This window comes from Nilaparvata lugens, chromosome 1 (assembly GCF_014356525.2).
Source record: "Nilaparvata lugens isolate BPH chromosome 1, ASM1435652v1, whole genome shotgun sequence".
Taxonomy (NCBI): domain Eukaryota; kingdom Metazoa; phylum Arthropoda; class Insecta; order Hemiptera; family Delphacidae; genus Nilaparvata; species Nilaparvata lugens.
In genome coordinates this window covers 23,696,942-23,717,211 of record NC_052504.1, presented here as the reverse complement: position 1 = coordinate 23,717,211, position 20,270 = coordinate 23,696,942, and the positions used below count along the sequence as shown (strand labels likewise).

Genomic DNA, 20,270 nt, shown 5'->3' with positions numbered 1-20,270 from the left:
CAAAGATTCAGACTTATTAATAATGGTCATCTATTCGGGTTTCATTGGAATCCATTTACAAAGAAGTAGAAGAAAAGAGCCCACATGATGAGCTTATCAAAGAGAACACTGGTTCTATCTTCGGTGAACAAGTGCTGAATACAAGTGAGCCATTGTGTTGTGGGAAGAGATCTCGCTGGAACAGTAAACCATGGGAAAAGACGCTACCCATTGCATTGCCACTATAGAGGTTTGGATGGCTCTCTGGTTATTCGACCCTTCTTATTCTATTCTTGTTCTATCTACATCTACAGCGAACGGTCTCCCACTATGTCTCAGGTCGACTAATTTACACATTCATTATTTATTCCATCCACTGGAGAGACTGTTCAGAATTAATTTGTTCCTTGAACATTTGAAGCTTACAATTTTCGAGGTAATTCATGTTCTAATAAGCTGTACACTGTCAGAAGAATAATACTACGGAAATTTTTCCAGTATAATTATTTATCTAGTCTAGTTGTAGAATATATTTTAGATAATTCTCCCTCAACTTGTACATTTTTGAATTCAGTTTTTCAATATAATATGAAAATCCGAATTAAAAGCGATTAAAATTCACATTTTCATTTCTCATTTTTACTTTTATTTTGTTCCAATTGTTCGTTCGCTGTGTTATTCAAAATTTCCTCGAGATAAGAGATTTAATCACTATGAATCACTCAGAGATTCAGTGCTGAATTACTGTGAAACAATAATTTTACATGGAATAAATTATTATTGCCGATTATTGATGTTATTCATCAGTGATTGATTATAATTTCTCCAAACGTATATGAGGAAGCCAAAGTATTTTCCCTCAGAAATTTTTAACTACAAACATCCATCCACAGTTAATCGAACTAGAGCTAGAAACCTACTGTCATTACATAATTTTGTTTTTATTCTGAATTTTTGAAACGAAGTATTCTGAGAAAAAAAAGTAAAGCGCGTACTGTTTACTTGTGAGTGACAAGTTTAGCAAAAGTTTTCACAGATTTTGGTTCTTAAGTTCTCCATCAATAATGGCAAGGAATTTGAATGGGAGGAATGTTTTAAAGAAAGGCTTGGCTCACAATTAGGTAACTTTACAGCAAAATTGAAAACATTAGCACTGATCGTATGAATCAATCTCAATTGAGCCCAAAAAACGCACATACTATGCGGATAAGTCACCGCTGAACGCTTCCAATTCTTTCGATTCCCAGACGACCTTGTGGTGTAACTATGAAGGTCGACACACATCACCGACATACTAAATGCTTCAACCTTCAAAAGAATTTTCAATTCTTATGTACTTTTTTATTTTGAAGCCAATCATTTGATCCCATGAGTCATAGCTTTGAAAATGCGTGATGAAATAAGAGAGTCTAAAAGAACAGCCCAGATATATTATGATTTGACGAGAAGTTATAAGTTCAATTTCCACTAACGTATTTAAATAATATTTTCATTGTACATTAAAATTACAAAAGTAAAACTTGAAAAGATAAACAATAATTGATTATCCAACTGCATTCTCATACTGCAACTGATTATAATACATCATAATATTATTATCGCCCTACTTTCAAAATACCTGTTTGAATTGCCGATGATTATTTTTTGACTTATCTCCTCCTGCTCCTTCTCATCCTTCTCATCCTTATCCTCCTCCTTCTCCTCCTCCTCCTCCTCCTCCTTCTCTACTCCTCCTCTTTTCCACCATCTCCCTCTCCTCTTCCTCCTCATCCTCCTCAACTACCACAATTTTTCCTCCTACCTACACTCGTCCAAAAGTTCTCTGATCAAACTCTCTTCCATTTGATTTGAGTTTCATCGATAATTTCTCTATCTCATCAGTCCAACTTTCATTCTGGTCCCCATTCTCTCATTCTACTCCGTTGAAATTTGAGCAGCACATTTCCATTCATAAATTATTGTATTATAAGTAAAGAAATTATCAAACTCATTTGGATCAGTTTCATTTTATAGATAATTCAAGAAAAATCCAATATACAATAATTCAATCTGAATAAAAGAGGATGCATAACGCAAGTTACGAGAGGTAGCAAAATAATGAAATATTATTTTCTGTAACGCATAAGGTTTACTGTCTTGTGAGTGACGAGTTTAGCAAGAGCTTTCACGGTTTTAAGTGCTTGAGTTCCCTTCAAGCTAACAAAGATAAATCATTATAACATCAGAGCGTTCGTGAGAATCGTTTATAACAAGACTAGTTCGTGTATGAAATTGTTAAGAAAAGTTGAAGTTGACCTTAATTCAGTGCGTTTTAATACACGCTCTTATGCACTGTTGGATTGGCCAGCAACTGACATTACGACGTTGTTTGGCATGTAGGCTACACGAGCGTGTAACACGTACTTTGTATTTGAGATTTTTTGTTTGTAATATTTTTACTTGAGTTTTTCACGTACAAGTGACAGCTGTGAGAACAACACAACATGAGTTATCACTAGATTTTTTATCACTGTCTTCATAAACAATCCTTTGATAAGAAAAAGGTAAATATAATGTTGTACTCAAAAAATTCATTTATTTGGAGAGAGAGAGAGAGAGAGAGAGATAGTTTTTGCTGACATTTCAGAATGTACTTTATATTTAGTTGATCAGCAAATAGCATATAAGTGATTATCATCCTTTAGTAACTTATTTCTCCATTATCTGACCTATGAATCAGAAAATCCATAGAATCCACTGCAGAAGTGAGGGTTGCACCAAATACAGAGAGTGAAAGCCTTAGGAGTTACAAAAGTTACATTCATAGATCAAGAAGTCTGTAAGCCCAAATATCTGGTTACATTATATATTATATTATTTTATAGTTTCCGCTAAATAATCTTGCAGACACTGGATCTGAAATTTTACCAGTCCCAGATATTTATGAGATAGATCTGAAAAAGTATTGTTCTTGTTATATGCCGCATTCTTCAATCTACTGAAGCCATCAAATAAGTCGAAGGGTTTCAAGGTCTCCTCAGATGTTTATGACAATAGTAAAAGTCGGTAAACAACTTGACTCCACAAATACCACTAATATGGGATACAATTATTTGTGGGAATTTATTTTGAGGGATTTAGTATTAGGCTATTAGATTTGAAAGCTTACACAGTCAAAACATCTGGTTATGTACATCTGGCAATTCAGGTGCAAAGAGCTGCACATCACTTCTTGATAGATGATAAAACTGAATATGCTCTTGTAGATCGCAGATTATCTGGTAATTCAAAGCTCCCTTCAGTCGTTTAGCACCTACACTGGATTTTTCTGCTCAGATCTGACAAGGAGCTGCTCAAGGAGACCGTTAAAAGATAATGACGACGAAAGAGGAGGAGTGGGAAACAGAAGAGGAGGAAGGCAGGAAGACGCGTGCCAAGGCGGGTCTCGAGCAGAAGAAGCACAAAGCCAAGGAAGCGAGTGCCGGCATCTGCATCCTCTCGATTGTGTGTCAGAGATGGAGAACATCATCACTGGAACACAGACTCCAGGTGCGATATCGTCCTCACTGAATTACGCACTCAAGTTCCAGTTTTAGGTGACCTATTGTCAGCCCAACGTCTCATTCGCCCCGTTATTTGACGTCTGTCTGTATGTTTCCGTCAACAAAATAGCTTGCGATTGTATTTATAATCGAGTCAGAGATTATACAACAAAGATTGACTCACTATCTTCGTGTTATTCAACTATGATGATGGAATTCTCAACGTTTTAACAATGTTTCATCAGCTACGTTAATTCCTAGAACGACTAGGATCTATACTAAACTTAATCACGGCTGCATGGGGTACAAGATTCATCGGGACTATTGATATTATAATTTATTAGATTGTTCTAATAAGAACCTAGTATTTTCTTGTGTCTAATAAAAATAATTTTTAGATACTACTGGGGTTCTTTAGATATTAAGGCATGCCACTAACGTTACGTTTCGCCGAATAATTTTGACTATACAGTCGGAAACTGCAAGGTTAGAACCAGCCGTTTTCGACGCAGGTGTTATTGTGCTCTGGTAGGTCAAATTTAACAGAACACTGCTTTTCCGTCGAAAATGTCCGGCGAAACGTAAAGTTGGTGGCTGGCCTAATGGGGGCTTTGGTAATGAAACAATGTTAAATACTTGATGATTGCAGATTTCCAAAGCTTATTATCGAAGCTTTATATTATAAAGCTAATATTATAAATTTCATCGAGAAGATTAAGTATTGTGATTCCATAATATATCATCCAGAATTCTTAGTATTCATTGATTTCGGAGATCCGAAAGTTAAAAGTCCACAAACATAACAAAAACGTTTTTTCTTTCTAATTTGACGAATTCAAAATCTCCCTGCTGTGCCAAACCATTTGCATTACTATATTGATTATATCAATACTATATTGATTGACTCATGTCAATCAATAGTATTACACAACCTCTCAATTTACAGTCTATAGTATCATAATTAAATGCATTCACCAAGTTAGCAAAACCCTATCAATGGAACTTTTCTGATTATGAGGCATCCAAAAAGTATTTGTGCTTCAAATTACTAAACCGAATTACGCCAGCATAAACTACTAACTATGCCCAACATTGACTAGTAACAATTCTCAGCAATCATTTACCCATATCGAATAAAAAATTCCAGCTCTGGAAAATACATTCTGAATATGCCAGTTTTATTACGCCATAAAGTTGAATGGCTTTTCACTGAGCACGAGCTCAACTGACTTGGGTGATATTTTTATGGCGGACACTGAAAATGAAGATAACAGTGATAGTCATGATAATTTTATTGCAGAATAAAAGTCTTTTACTTTAGGAAGCCCTGAAACCACTAAATGACTCTATCGTAGAACTTACTGACACACACAACCTCTTTAAAACATCTCAACAAGCACAACAATCCTAGAATAATGAGTATGTAGTTTGGGGTTCGACTGCTACTGGAATCTGAAAACTCTAAATTGATTGAAAATGGGCTTATGATTTATCATGTTGATCTTTGAAGCATTATTGCAGAGTCATTAAATCCATTATTGATTCTATTTAATACTTTATAAACATTCATTATTCATATACAATTACTAGTACTCTTTATACAATTAATTACTAGTACTCTTTTTTATTTTATTTCACAGACGATACGTTTTAGCCAATCACGCCAAAATAAAATGAAAAGGGCAATAGTAATTATATGTAATTAAACCTTCATGTAGCTCTATATTGAACTGAATGATGCATAATATGTAATAAGATCGGGAAAGGACAACTGGCTGAGCCCAAAACTGTCTCTCTTATGTAGCATAAATAAACTATTGTTTTTTCATACAATCACTAGTACCTTTCGATTTTGATAGGATTGAGTCCATGACAAGAACATACAATAATACATTAATGGGATTTGGATGGAATCTGAGAAGAGAGAGATCTAGAAAAGGAAAAACATTAAAAATATTTTGTCAAGGGTGGTCGATTTCAGAGACACTGTGACCCAGATGTTCCAGTTATAGAGAGTGTGAAACTGGAAACTAAAACTCCCTCCAGTTCACACAAACTTACACACATAAAAATATAATTTCCAATGAATGATGGTCTGAGGTCATCTTTTTGCTAGAGGATCGCACCCAGTTTTCAAACCATTTTACGAGTTTCAACTAAGCTTACTTATCAGAAACAAACTGCTACCGAATGAGTGGCCGTAAAATTGTCAGTCCAAGGTCTCGACTTTGATGCTTGATGACAAACCGTATGACAATAAGGTTGCTGCTGAGATTGATGATGCTTTGGAGCAGTTGAGATCCTGAGATGAAAGTTTCAAAATAAAGTCATCACTCAATACTTAATACTCCTCAATAAACATCATGATTTAATATTGTGATTAAAATGAACTAAATCCAGTATTCTCGAAATGTATAACATTTTTGTAATGTATAACTATAATTAACATTGCCATTGTCTGGAATAATTATGTGTACATGATAATAAAAATAAAATTTCACCAGTAAATTCAGAATTAACAGTGGAACAAATGATGTACAAAATTCCTTATTTTTCAAGCTTATTGATCTGGTCTGGAGTGTTTCGAACATTGTCACTATGGACATTCACGTTCCGATTCCCACACGATTCTTTGAACTGTAGCTTTAAAAGAAGTTTCACTGCTTTTTGCTTCTGTTTAAATGATTGTCATAGCGAAAATCCTAAGACTTTATCTGATAGCGTACCTGAAAATTCGAAATTCTAACTACTTTAAACAATACACCTCTCAAATTCACATCACATACCACCTTCATATGAATCGTCTAATAAATCATGTTCAGTAATTCATTCAAATAAGACGTAGCTGGCTTGACCAATAATATCAGTTACTTATTAGAAAGACTGTTGGAGTTCTTTTCCTACCAGTAAATTTGGGTCCTTCTTAGATAAGCAACATCATTTTTCAAAACTCCTACAATCACCAACTGCAGCATAATCCAGCTGGACATGTCCACGTGATGTTCTAAATGAAGATACACACACGTGTGAAGGATATCATCTCTTGTGCTGCTTATTAGCTTTAACGAGGTAGAAAATGTTGGAAGTGGTGTGCAAACTAGCGAAGAATTACGTTTTCGGAGTTTGTGAGGAGATGAGGACATTATTGATGGTGGTGGCAAAGCGGCCGCCTGGCCGAGTGTTGGGTCATCATGGGACACACGTGGTCAACACTAACTTGGCAACACAGGAAACGGTCATCGGAGAAGTTCATCCTCTCCATGATTGATGATCGTCTAGCATCTTATCAAGCATCTTCCTCTAAAATAACTCAGAACCCCGAAGGAATTCACTCATAATTATAATGCTTCAACTACATGTTGTGCTTTTTGTTATGAGTATCAATGAATTCTTGATATATCTATTTATAATGCTTCAACTTTCAACTGAGCGAATAATTTTTCTTCACGACATAAAAGTTGACTGCACTTCAGGATGTTTCACTTTCAAAAGCACCCAATACTCCGTTATTGTTCGAGAGAGAAGTAGAAGTTTCCTTGAATATTTATCAATCAACCAGAATCTTTCGATGTCATATTTTGAGATGCTCTCGAATCAGAAGCTATGCCATCACTGATTACTAAAAAAAACAAAGGAATATTGCTCTATCCACCCAATGATGATTTCTTTCATTACATGAGAAAAATATCGTACGACACTCAGAGTGGAGGATTCACTTTGTTTGATTTCATAATCAATGCTCAGAGAATTGGTATTCATGAATTTTCTAGTCAGTCTTGAGAACTATTTGGAAGAGAGCAATGGTTACACGTTATGCAAGGAAACTTATAAACTGTTGAAATAGTAGATTAGTGGAGCGTCTGATCTTTACTTTATTATAACCAATATCAGTAACGATATTAAGGTTGAATATTTTATCAAGTCATCAATGGACGTTCTTATTAAATATTTCATCAATCATACAGAATCGCACAACTTTAAAAATCAATATGCTCAAGCTCATGACTGTTCCAATACTAATTGAAATTCGTACGATATAATGCTTCAATCTTCTCTGTAATAGAATAAAGTCATAATGACAATAGAATGAAAAGGATGTCTTTATTGCCTACAACAGAAGACTAGTGCCAAGTTATTGTGGAGCCTGCTTGTGGGCAACAAAAATAATAATTCTGTAACTGGCTGGAAGTAAAACGATTTTCGTCAGTGGCAAACGACTTGTAAGCAGGAGGAATTTCGGGCGTGTCTTACAACTGGGAGGAGAAGGCTATAAAACGCAAAAGTTTTCTCGTGTTGTGTTGGCTTTTTTGCGGAGCAGAACGTATGAGGGGACGAAAAGAAAGCGTATAAATGACACTGCAATAAGCCTGTTACAGAAAACCCGACCGGGACATACACATTATGTGATACGAGGGCAAGTTCGCGATGATATAATATATCTATAAAGGGATTTTCGTGATGTAATGGGGGTTGGCTGCACTGTGGCTCGGTGATTGTGCGTAGGTGAGGGGAAGGACACATGGACAGCGAGAGTGCCACTGTCAGCTGATGAAAAATGACACAGTGTTATAAAGAAGACGACTCAAAACATTACACACAGATGCTCCTCTCTTTCCACGATTTATCCTTTCTCTCCTCCTCTCCTCCCTCGACAACATATTACACGACTAATCGTGTAATCGCGCGTGCGCCCGCGTACCAAAGCTCCTAAAAACCCTGTCTGCCAAATCGAACAAACAACCCTTTTGAAAGAATTCTATTTCTACAAGTCATTCCAATCGCTTCATGACTTGAACGTTTTTAATCTCTAGAGTCGCCCTATTTTTGCTTCGTGGAAAGATTTTGAAAGTTTACAAACCCAAAACTTCAATAGATTCTAATGTTGTAATTTCTCAGTATGATAAGAATGCCTTGCTAATGTTGAAGCAGATATAATAAGGGATGAACTGCTATATTAAGAATGCAATGTGACTGAGTAATAGAAATGAATGAATATATTGAATCAGTCTTAGTATCATAGATAGAAGTATTTTAAAAGAGTTGACCTCTTTTTAACCCATATTACCTTCAATTTCTATTTCCTGGTGAATATGATCAGAGTTCGATTATCAAGAATCCAGTATAGTCATGATTTATCTTTAATCATAGTTTGAATATCATGCTATTATTATTTGTATCTCAAAGGAGTTATTAGAAAAAACTGTTAACTCAAAATCAATAAGAAGTCAATCGTCCCTGGGAGAAAAACTCCATTTGACAGTTGAAATTACTAAACTAAAAGATTCGCCATGAAGAGCGTTCAATGCATTTGACATTATTTTATAATTATAACTGCGACCCCTCTCTATCTTAAAAAACTGTTTCTTTGTAACTAAACTGGTTCTGGCAATTAAATTTATAACTGCCTTGACATTCCTCTCTCCAATCTATGTTGGAAGAAATGAATTAATATAATCGATGCCAGATGAGTGAGTCGCGAAGCGAATTTATGATTAACCGTTGGCATTCACTAAGGAATTATGACGTCCTCCAACATCAATGATCTTGAGGAATCTTTTCAATTTAAAATTGAAATAAATGGTGATTTGTTCGTTTCATTTTATAGCACTAATCCAATCTTGGATAACGATGATTACTGATGAATCTCATCCTGTCAAAACAAGGATATTCGTCTTGATGCGTTGTTAAAGTGAAATATATTGCTGATATCTTTCAGTCTCACATAGGTGACAAAGGTATCAATGTGTTGCATGAATAATTCAAAATACTACGGTCTCTGCCAGTACCAAAACAGATTCATTTTGAGTCAGTCTTTTTCGACCCTTTTACAAGTCACCCCACAGCTTTTTTCCCATCCACACACCTCTGTCTTTTAATAATGACATGTTAGGGGACTTGATCTAATCGTATTCATATGTACAACCGACGAATATGTGTGAGGGTGCCGTCTCGATATATGTGTATCATGATTCATGTCATTTATCTCACTTTCTCTCAGCTCAAACGTTAGCCAAAATTGATTTTTCTGATACTATAACTTTCTGTAAAAGACATTGACAGATTAGGAAACCTGATTCTAAATCTCAATCCTCTGAGATTTGAATTTCTTCATTTCATCTATTTTGCTGAATTTTGAGTTTATTTCTCTATTGATATTCATCTCGTATGACTGACAAGGCTCTCGCTGTGAAGAATGTACTAATCGAATTATGTTAATCTAATCTTACTCAAGCACGAGAGTGTTAATAGAGAGAATTACTTTAGTGCATTCATGAAAATTACTATTGTCCAATAATTGCAGACCAAAGTTTGAATGAAAATAATAAGAATTGATCATATTTTGGACACTTATTCTTGTATATTTTGATTACTGTAGGATATTTCCAAAGCTTCATACTGTGGAGGAGAATATAATAATCAAATTATCTGATTTATCAATATAACTTATCTAATGAAACCATCATTTATAGAATACTCTGAATCTCTGAATGACACTCAATAATCATGAATTATATTTTAAAATCGTGTCAATTATTATGAAGAGGCTCTTGGGGAAAAATATTGTTTGATTTTGTAACCAATGCAACGAATGCCAATCAAATTGCACTCTTGTTTGATATAGTTCACTCTCATTTGCTTATAGTTCACTCTCCGTGCTCTAGTCATAGTCCATGCTCCAAGTACATTTATCAGCTTTCAGCTATCTAGTCAATCCATCGTATTCCTCCACAAACCTGACATCATAGAACATAGATGATGATCATTTTTGTGCCCCTCATATTTCCGTTACGGGTCAGCAGGGATTCCATACAACATGTTGACAGTACAAGCTCCCGCTGTTCCATTCAGTTATGTCTTCATTGGCTCGATCAGAGAGAGACAGAACACAGCAAAGAAATCAAAGAAGAGTGAAAGAGAAAGAGGGAATGGCTAGAATGAGTGTGTAATGGAATCGCCAGTGAATGAATGATAACGCGATGAGAATGTTTCTCGTTTTGGGGGCCTGGAAGAGTATCGCAACAGATAATCTGGCCTTTGGACTCGATCATTAAGGTCTGTCGCAGCGGCAGCGCGGTGTCCGCGGGGAGTCCATTAACAGCCTCGCCCCATCCCGATCCACACATGGACCATTGTTAACTTCTGTCATTGCTCATTCAAACAGCAGCTTTGTCATCAGTACTTGCCCTACAATATCTCCATACATCGTCCTCTTATGTCCCGATATTGTGGCCACTAGCCCAACAGCCCACTCGCCCACTTTCCTCCAATCCGCGAAATGCCAGATGGTTGTTGGGCAGTGTTTGTGATTCCGATTCTCCTCCTACAAATCGGCCTCTCATTAGTACATGTGTCGACTGCGGATCAACACCTCCAACCAAATCTCTGCGAATCTCCCCACGTAAGCCATCATTAACAGAATTAGGATCGCAATTCAGCAATTCTACAGCCTCTGCTTAATTTTAACTGTAATCCCCGGATTCTCCTTCCATGGCCGAGGTTGTTGAGGCTTGTGATTGCTATACTTTCTAGAAAAGTTGATTATTTATCATCAGTGAATTCTAAAACTGGCACATTTTTTCTCATTGTGAAGTTTCATAAAACACTTTGCCATGTCATCTGTCAGGAACTGTCTGTCCCTCTATACTTGATTGCGGAACTTATCATATTTTATCATCTTGATAACCTTTTTAGAGTAAAGCCCGGTCCAGACGCTCAAGTTTAGCTACAGTCTTTTGCTCAAGTAAAAGTCGGAGCATGTAAGTCGTTGCGTCTGGATGGTAAAACGGATGGGTCTTCAAGCTTAAGTCGTCAAACTTAAAATGTATCGGCCGGGAATCTTTTTCCATCAAACCATCCGTGTTTTGCCTATCCACCAAAACCTAAATCGCGTAAAAATGGAGATAGAGAAACTGTGATTTCAGATTCGGATTCAGTGCCCTCAAATTAATAAAATGCCTCGCGGGTACTTGTTTTTTTATTGATTGTATTTATAACAAGTATATACAAAATATTCATGGCAATAATTTCGCACAGAATAGACGGATATTTGACCGCAGCAACTCCAATCAGCCAGACCGGATTTAAGAAAAACTTTTCCACTCTGGATAACATCCTAGCCCTACAGGAGTTGATAAGGAATTCTAAAGAATATAAATTTCCACTAGTGCTACTATTTATTGACTTTGAGAAGGCTTTTGATAAAATCAACACAGCAGCTGTAATACAGACACTTGAAGACCTGGGAATAAGCAATAAGTACTTGGAAATATTCAGATTCATCTACGGAAATATGAAAAGTGATTTCAGCTTGAGAGGAAAAAGTAGAGTGATGCAAGTGAATAGAGGCTTGAGACAGGGAGATATACCATCAGCTAAAATATTTAACGCAGTCTTAGAAAAATCTCTAATGAAGTTGCAATGGCACGAGAGAGGCATCAATATCAACGGTGTGAAATTAAATGCCTTGAAATTTGCTGATGATATTGTTATAGTTGGAAATGATACGGAGGAGGTATGCGGTATGTTGAAAGATATGATTGAAGTAACAAAAAAGATTGGAATGAAAGTAAATTTTGATAAATCGAAAGTAATGACATATAACAGTGATGAAAATGATAGAGTATTGGTGACTGAGGACGGAAGGATAGAGAAAGTAGATCATTTAATTTACCTCGGTCAGAAAATAGGGAGAGAAGGTCAATGGGGAGAAGTTACCAGAAGAGTAGCAATAGGATGGGCAATGTTCAAAAAGTACAGCTATCTATTCAGATCCAAGATATCAATGGAAAATAAGAAAAAGCTGCTACAAACGTGTATCCTACCAGCAATTTTGTACGGCTGCGAAACCTGGACTATAAATGAAAAAATAATTGAGAAACTTAGAATTACCGTGAGGTCGATGGAGAGAGTAATGATAGGAGTGACAAGAAAAGACAGGAAAACAAAATTATGGATTAGAAATGAAACAAAAATTGAAGATGTAGGCAAGATGATAATAGAGAGAAAATGGAATTGGGCTGGACATATCGCAAGGACAACGGACGAAAAGAATACTGGAATGGTACCCACGTAATTTGAGAAGAAGTAGAGGAAGGCCTTTGTATGGATAGGACGAAGAGTTCAGAAAAGTATGCGGCGGAGCGACGTGGCAGAGAGTTGCAAGAGAGAGAAAGGAGTGGGAGAGAATTAATAATGTATACAAGGAAGTATGGCTGTACAAGGATTGACACACTCGCTTTGGTTGAGAATTTATTTTTATATGGACTTAAAATTGATGTACTCAACAATATCCTATCACAAAAGGATATTCCCCAGCAGCTGCTGATTATTGCTTAATACTGTAATTAATTTTATAAAGCAATAAAAGGGATATTTATTTATTTATTTATTATTTATAACGCCATTTTACCCTTTTTTATTTCTTGATTCTCATGATACTCTCAGAATTTGATGTTGATATGATGATTTACTATCATGATATATTAAGATGTACTATATTGTTGATAAAAATATTATCTACAAAATTCAATCCATTTACAATCACTTTGCCTCGAGATATGTAAACATGTAAACAAAGCCATTTAGCGATTAAAATTCATATTTTTGTCGTTATGTTGTTAAATATAGCATTATCCAGTTGAATCAGCGAAAAATACGATATAATTATTACTCATCTACAGGATATATGTCAACCGTATACAATTCTGACTCAATGAACCATATCAAACAATATCAAAAATAGGAAAACTGACGACATAAGACGGATGCGTGTGGACGCAATTTTACATCCGTCTTTTGCTTGAACCAAACGATCAGTCTTTTGCTTTTGATGGTAAACTTGAGCGTCTGGACCGGGCTTAACTGTTTTAAAATATGGATATTCACGGCATTTTCAATGTTTTTAACCTTTTTCGAGACCTTTATTACACAGAGTTGGATTTTCTTACAAGTGAATCATTATACGAGTACAATCGATCCAGCAGAGGATATTTTACGAAGAATAGTGTATACTTATTAATTGTAGGTCTATCAAAGTTGCAAAAGATTTTGAAAAAGTTTATTGATCCTCGAAAAAACTAGTATTTTTTCTTCACGAAAGTAAGAAGTATATTATTATGTTGTACACAGACAATAGAACGCTAATACTCGAACTTTGAAAATGTTTTTACATCACTATTATATAATAATTTAGAACACGAAAGAAGGTTTTTGTATGCAAATAAAGAAATGTAAGCTAAATTTTGTTTAAATCTTAAATTCAAACAAAAACTTGCAGAACATTATGTAGAGGAAAGGTAACTGAATACAAAATTTCGTGTCCACCTGCTACATATCCTCTAGCATGTTCTTGCGGCAGAACTCATGCAGGTTGAAAATGATAAATGAGTTCGCCAATTTGTTGTCGCTGTTTCATTTATTTATGAAGGTCACACTCGAGATCAGCACATTAAGATCCTGCAAAATGATATCAGTGAGAGTTAAACACTAATCTATATGAGCCGAATCACGACACCATAATCATGAGTAACCCCTGCTCTGGTGTTGCGACAGCTACTAGCCCACTTTGAGAAATTACAACAGAATTAATTGGCTATTATCTCAATGCAAATAGCTTGCTCTTAACTGAGTGTTTTCTTTTTTTATCAATAAATGATGGACCGTCAGAGATCATTTAGAAAACTTTAGGATTAGATAGAGTCGGGATAGTTTCTTGCTGATGATAATGCCTTCAAGAGATTGAAAGTGGAAAAAATGATCTTTTTCGGTACTATTTCCATAAAATTTTGAGAGAGGAACAGTTTAGTCTAGGCATCTTGTTGATATAAAAACAAGTCTTTGATTTGGAAAAAATCAATGAATTCGTTATCAAAACTACTATTCACAATCACCAAAGTGGCAGTCCAGACTTGGTGAAACACTTCTTTGATAGAATAGATAAGGTAGATAAGCTAGATTAGATAAGTGAATAAAAATTTTCTTGTTTTCTCCATTTCTTGCATCTTATATTCAATTTGACAGGTGTATTTGAAATAGGGTGATGAAATTGTTGAAAAGTAGTGAAAGGTAAAAAATTTAACTCATTCTGGAGGCTCTCACCTAAAACTTTCTTAGAAAACTTTCTTTAGAGAAGTTACTACATGTGGAATGTTCAAACATACGAATAGCACTTGGAGAATTTCTCCGTAGATGTGAAAACTCATCTTATAAACATTGCACATAAGTGGAAGATGGAACCTATCATTATTGAATCTCATTCGTGGAACCAGATATTACAGAGTACTTTAGTGAAACTGTCATCATTTATTGTCCTATCAAATTAGACAACCAATAGATCAAGCGGAAATTGGAATATTGCGTCAGAAGAGCCAATTCACATGCGAACAGGTCACCCTATTACGTTAAATTGACCTGTTACTAAGCTTATATTGGAGATGATTTGAGAACTCGTGCTTGTAGAAAGAAGGGGAGACACGTGCACCTTGATGAGTTCAACACTGATCAAGGTTAATTATGTAGTTTTATTGTTGTTGAGACAATGAAGCCGTTGCAATTAGACATAACAAACAACATACATAGAATTAAACTTCAAACCAAGGTATGATTCAAATTTGTTACCAGCTGTATGAACTATCATATTGCTTTTCGTTTATGTCTTATATAACGTTCTGAATAATATATCTATCTCTTTGTATACATTTTTTCGAGAATTTGATTTCTCTACTCTTTCCACTTTGAATCTCCCAGCCAACCTTCAATAATTGATGGGCCTTTTCGAGAAATGAGGAAGAATCTCGAACAAATCAATAACAAAAAATCAACATTTAAGTTATTAAGATAAACCAAGAAATCGAATATAATGACATAGCATGGAACGAACATTTCAGGTAGGAACATAAGATGGAAGAATAAATATAATCGATACCAATCAATTCAAAAAGTTCTTCAGATCCAGGCCATCGGAACCGTATAAACACGATTGAACTATTTGTGGTTGATAAGATTTCTCTATGTTTACCCATTAATTATGGAGAGAAGTCACTCACAATACAACAATACTTTCAAAACAGAAAAATAATTATTACGTAGAAACTTGAATCGAATAAATGAGCATATCTTGGTATATCTGGGGATTGGCACTCATTAAATCGCAAAATTCATTCATTATTATTTTTGTATCTGATGAAAATATACGTCGTTATCGAATAGGTTCATAGTCACTGGTCAAGGAAACAATTGACCTATCCAAAAGTGTTCCAAATAGTCAGTCACCATTTCAGCTATAATAAAATTCCAACTGAATCCAGGACAAAGTTGGTGTCTTCGACGTGATTGGGTGGCTTTCTGACAAATAAATTAATTCGCTTCCGTGAGACACTGGCCGGCCAGGCAGCGCCAGCGCCAGCAATGGTATGCCCCGAATATTTTACGGATTTAGTACCGAAAAGGTCCTTCCCAGCTACCACCCTTTCTGCTTACATTATTTATGGCCACAATAAAAGGCAGCAGTCACACTCAAAATATTGAAATGAACTGATTTTATTAGCTCTGTCAGAATCCTCTTTGCCTGCAAAACGCTACTCGCTGACTCAAATTATTCCAAACATTCCTTCTTTCCGTCCGAATAGCTTGATGAGATTATTATGAAGATAAAACGAATGAGAAATATGATCCTTGATGAACGAGAATCACATGACCCCTACTTTAACAACAACTGATTTCATGCATGCTACTATTTTGGTATTTTTCCCCTCAACAATTTTCCTTTTCCTTACACTTCTGTTTACCTTCTCCATTTCATTTTCTTCATGTTCAGTTTCTATCTCGAAAACAGTGACTGATTGATCCATTTCTTCCCAATTAAATTCATAATTCATCATTCATTCATCATGTACTTAAGTTTGTTTTCGGTAGTTCTTCAAAATCACATTTTTAATATGTAAATATTTCCCATTTTAGTTATAATAATGTGAAATATTTCTTCTATGTTTAGCTTTGAAGCATTTAAATTTGAAAATCTACTTTGTGAAAATACTTGAGGACTATAAATTTTGTGAATTGAAGAACTACAAGACTTAACCTATTCCGGACTATGAGTTATCTAAATTTAGGAGAGAAATAGCACAAGGTTACCTTATTTTTCCTCTCCCTATTTTGATAATGAACTTGATGTAAGATGTAGAATTGTACAAGAAAAACATTTTTTTAGTATTTTCACCAGCAATTTTATCTTGTGCTTATTATTCCTTCATGTTTTTACCTCAGTTAAGGAGTTAAATCTCACCCTCTAATCAATGAAAAAGATTATTTCAATAGAAAGTTTGATCATTATTCAAATAGCAATCACGGATACCAAGCAGAATTTTTCAGGCACTCCAATTGGTTATCGAACACTACAATGTGCAGTGGTAGGCCTTTTTTTAATACTTGAAGTGAATCATTCATTCAAAAGTTGTATCCTTTGATTAATTTGATTGTAACTATTCTTAATATTAATAGTTCTTATCGATACTTTGGCTTGATAATCTTGACTCATTCATCTTGTGTAGGCCATATCACATATTTATTATTTATGTGCTTCAGTGCTTGATGTCTTACGACTACAGATACAGATTTACAGCAGGCAAAATGTATAGATTCACTAGTGTAAGAATTGCAACAACTGTTGAAAGGGGGTAGAGTTCTGAGATGTATATGCCTGAATAAGGAACAAAATATTTTGGCAGAATATCGTATACGTTTACCCTCATTTAGTCTGTCTGTAGGGGTTTCACAATAAACCATGCCGGTAAAACAATCACCGATGGTCACGAAAAATAATCGGATTCATGATTCGGTCGACTTGGCTCGTAATTTATAAAAATATTCAGGTCGGATTTCGGACGCTCTCTTTCTCTCTATAAGACGCTCTCTTTCATTTCCGTCGTTCGAAGTGTGATGACCTACTTATGAACACATTGCAGCTCTTAATACGCTCCTCATCATTCATTATTTTACTTGCAAAATGAACAGTTCACCTTGACAAGGTTTAAAGGCCTATAATAAATAAAGCAATGTGACCGCCTTCTCGCAGTATTTAGTATATGATTATAAGAGACAAGACTGCTGTTATGGTAATATTCTCATAAGCGTAAAAAAGCTTCTGATTAAATACTTCAAGGAATACATTGATATAATGTCCAAATATTCTTTTTCTTTTATTAATTGTTCAGTTACAGTATAGCTCAGACGATTTGCTGTGACAATCATGGCTTTCATAGGAGTCAGTCTAGACAGTGGACGGATATCTGGAGAAAATATTAATTGAAAGTTGCGTGACAGAGGAGAGGATATTGCAAGGAAATGAATGAGACACGCGACAAGATTTTATCTGTCGGAGGAGATTGCTGGTGTTTGGGATATAAGACAGAGATAGAAGTGTCTATTGCATGGGATATGGGATAAAGGGATTAACAAAACCGAATGGCCGAATTTGAAGGGATTAGACGTGATGAGGGATAGATTTGATAATTCTAGACAAGAAATACTGTTTAGAAATGAAATCAAGTTTGAAATAGAATTCATCAACCAATTGGAAGTGATTTGATCAAATTATACTCGTATGTTCCGTTAATTTCCAGTTTTCAATACAATTTTTATTGATTCGATTTCTAGAAATATCACTTGAGAAACCAGAAAACTACAGAGATTTTCAATTTTGAACTGGATGGATTTGTACAATGAATAATTGAATATTATGAGAAAGTATTAACTTTTTGGTGAAGACTACTCTTATGATGAATTATATTGTCGAATATGGAGGACGATTGGAATCGATCGTGAGAATAAGGTGGCAGGGGGGGGGAACAGGGGGTGCTGCTTGCTTCTTGGTCGCACGTGTTGTGAGGGCGGGCTGTGATTACTGCACACAACCCTGTCAATGTCTTCCTCAAAGTAAACAAAAGTTGCTCTGCGTGTAGTTTAAGTCCCTCTTCTTTCTGAGGTTTCCTCTCTTGCATCCCGAGCGGCGTCGATTAATTTGCACGGCTTCATTCACCATCAACTTAACCCATTGTGTGTCGTCCTGCGGTGGCGTGTTTCTGCGATTTCCTCCTTCTACTTTTCACTCTTCATCCTCCTCTGAAATCTCTTCCAGCTCGGCTGAGCAGGGCAGAGTAGAGCTGCCTCCTCCATTCAATTAGCGCTGTACACAGGCAAAGGGATGCTCACAATGGTCTTAAGCCTCCACCGTGCTTCATTCAATTTGTCACCGGGACCTTGTTTTTCACTTACAATCATGAATCCCTTATCATGCAAGACAATAAATTGCTATCAGTTTGTATCAATCATCTCAAATCTTGGTGTATTGTGAGACGATTGTAACAAATAATAGCAACTTTGATTTAGTTCGATAGGTTGCTATCAAGGTAAGTGTTTTCCACAATCAGAGAATCCCTATCATGCAAGTAATAATAGTTCGTATCAATTATCTGACATCTCAGGTAACGTCTGGGAAAGAATTTGATTCACACTGTCCACCATTCTATTTTTCATTTTTAACAAATTTTCAATAATTAGAACTGGATGGAAAATAAGCGAATAATTCCGATCACGGAATAACTTATGAAATATAGATTGTGAAAAATAACTTATCTGGATTTGGTTTAGAAGAACCGATAGTGATTGGAATCTGCTTCATGAAAAGAACCTATCTGGAATTTGGTTGAAATTTCGCTTTCGGGGATTCCTTATCATCCGAGACAATAACTTGTTATGTGGATTATGAGAGTAAACTTATCTGGAATTTGGTTTAGAAGAGCTGATATTAATCTAAATTCGCTTCCTCCAATTTATTTACCATTTTCCTGGTATTTTCTATTATCTGCGTTTCTCATTTCCTGGTTGTCAACATTTTTTTTTTAGAAAAATATTCAATGATAAACAATAAAAATATTTTTTTGATGAAGTTGCTAACAGGATTGGTGAGAATCATTATGGGAGAGAATTGTTATCATTGTTTTGCGGTTGGAAAGAGCTAGTCTGTTATCGTGGGACAGGATCCTGGAGCAGAGTCTCACTGAGTTCCAGTGCCATTTCTCTAACCACTTGAACATCCTTTACAGAAACTACTCGCTTGATACTGTTACTTATCTCTCCCGTTCGAGCTATCTCACTATCTCTTGACTTTTTTCGATGGAAAGGTTCACACCAACTTGTTTCACACCCATAAACAATTCAACCACCTTCTATATTTTCAGTAATATCTTTGGATAGTCTATTTCAAGAGATTAAGCTTACCGTTAAGAAGAATGGAACAATAAGAATAGGTTGCCAGAAAAAAACATAAATTTCATATTGAAAGATAAAATACTGTACAAATAAACAGCATAATATGAAATGAATAAATAATATAACATTCATCAGATGAAATGAAACTCATATTCAATACTTTTAATGTATTTTTATTAATATAATAGAACAATATTAACATAATTAAAATAATACAATGAAGAGAAAATGAGAGCTCATTAAAAAAATACACCTCAATTGAAAAATGAATTCAATATATTATTCATCTTATCATTCTATGTGTTCTCTTTCAAAAAGGTGAAAAAAGTTCTTTAGGCGAAGCCGTAAGCCGAGTCTTTTTATTAATCTGATTTCATAGGAAACTATTTGAAATCAATTCAAAGAAGAAAAGTCTCCGAAATACGAAAATGTTTTAAATAATTACAAAAAATGAAGTCAACCGTAAATTGATGTGGCAACAAAACTCGCTTTCTTGTTTCCATG

General features: G+C 35.2%; 1 protein-coding gene across 4 annotated transcripts in view; it reads left to right on the top strand.

Moving 5' to 3' along the window:
• The window catches only part of LOC111046016 (histone-lysine N-methyltransferase MECOM-like), a 136,233-nt gene that overhangs the window by 13,606 nt on the left and 102,357 nt on the right, over positions 1-20,270 (top strand). The gene's annotated exons all lie outside the window — the stretch shown is intronic.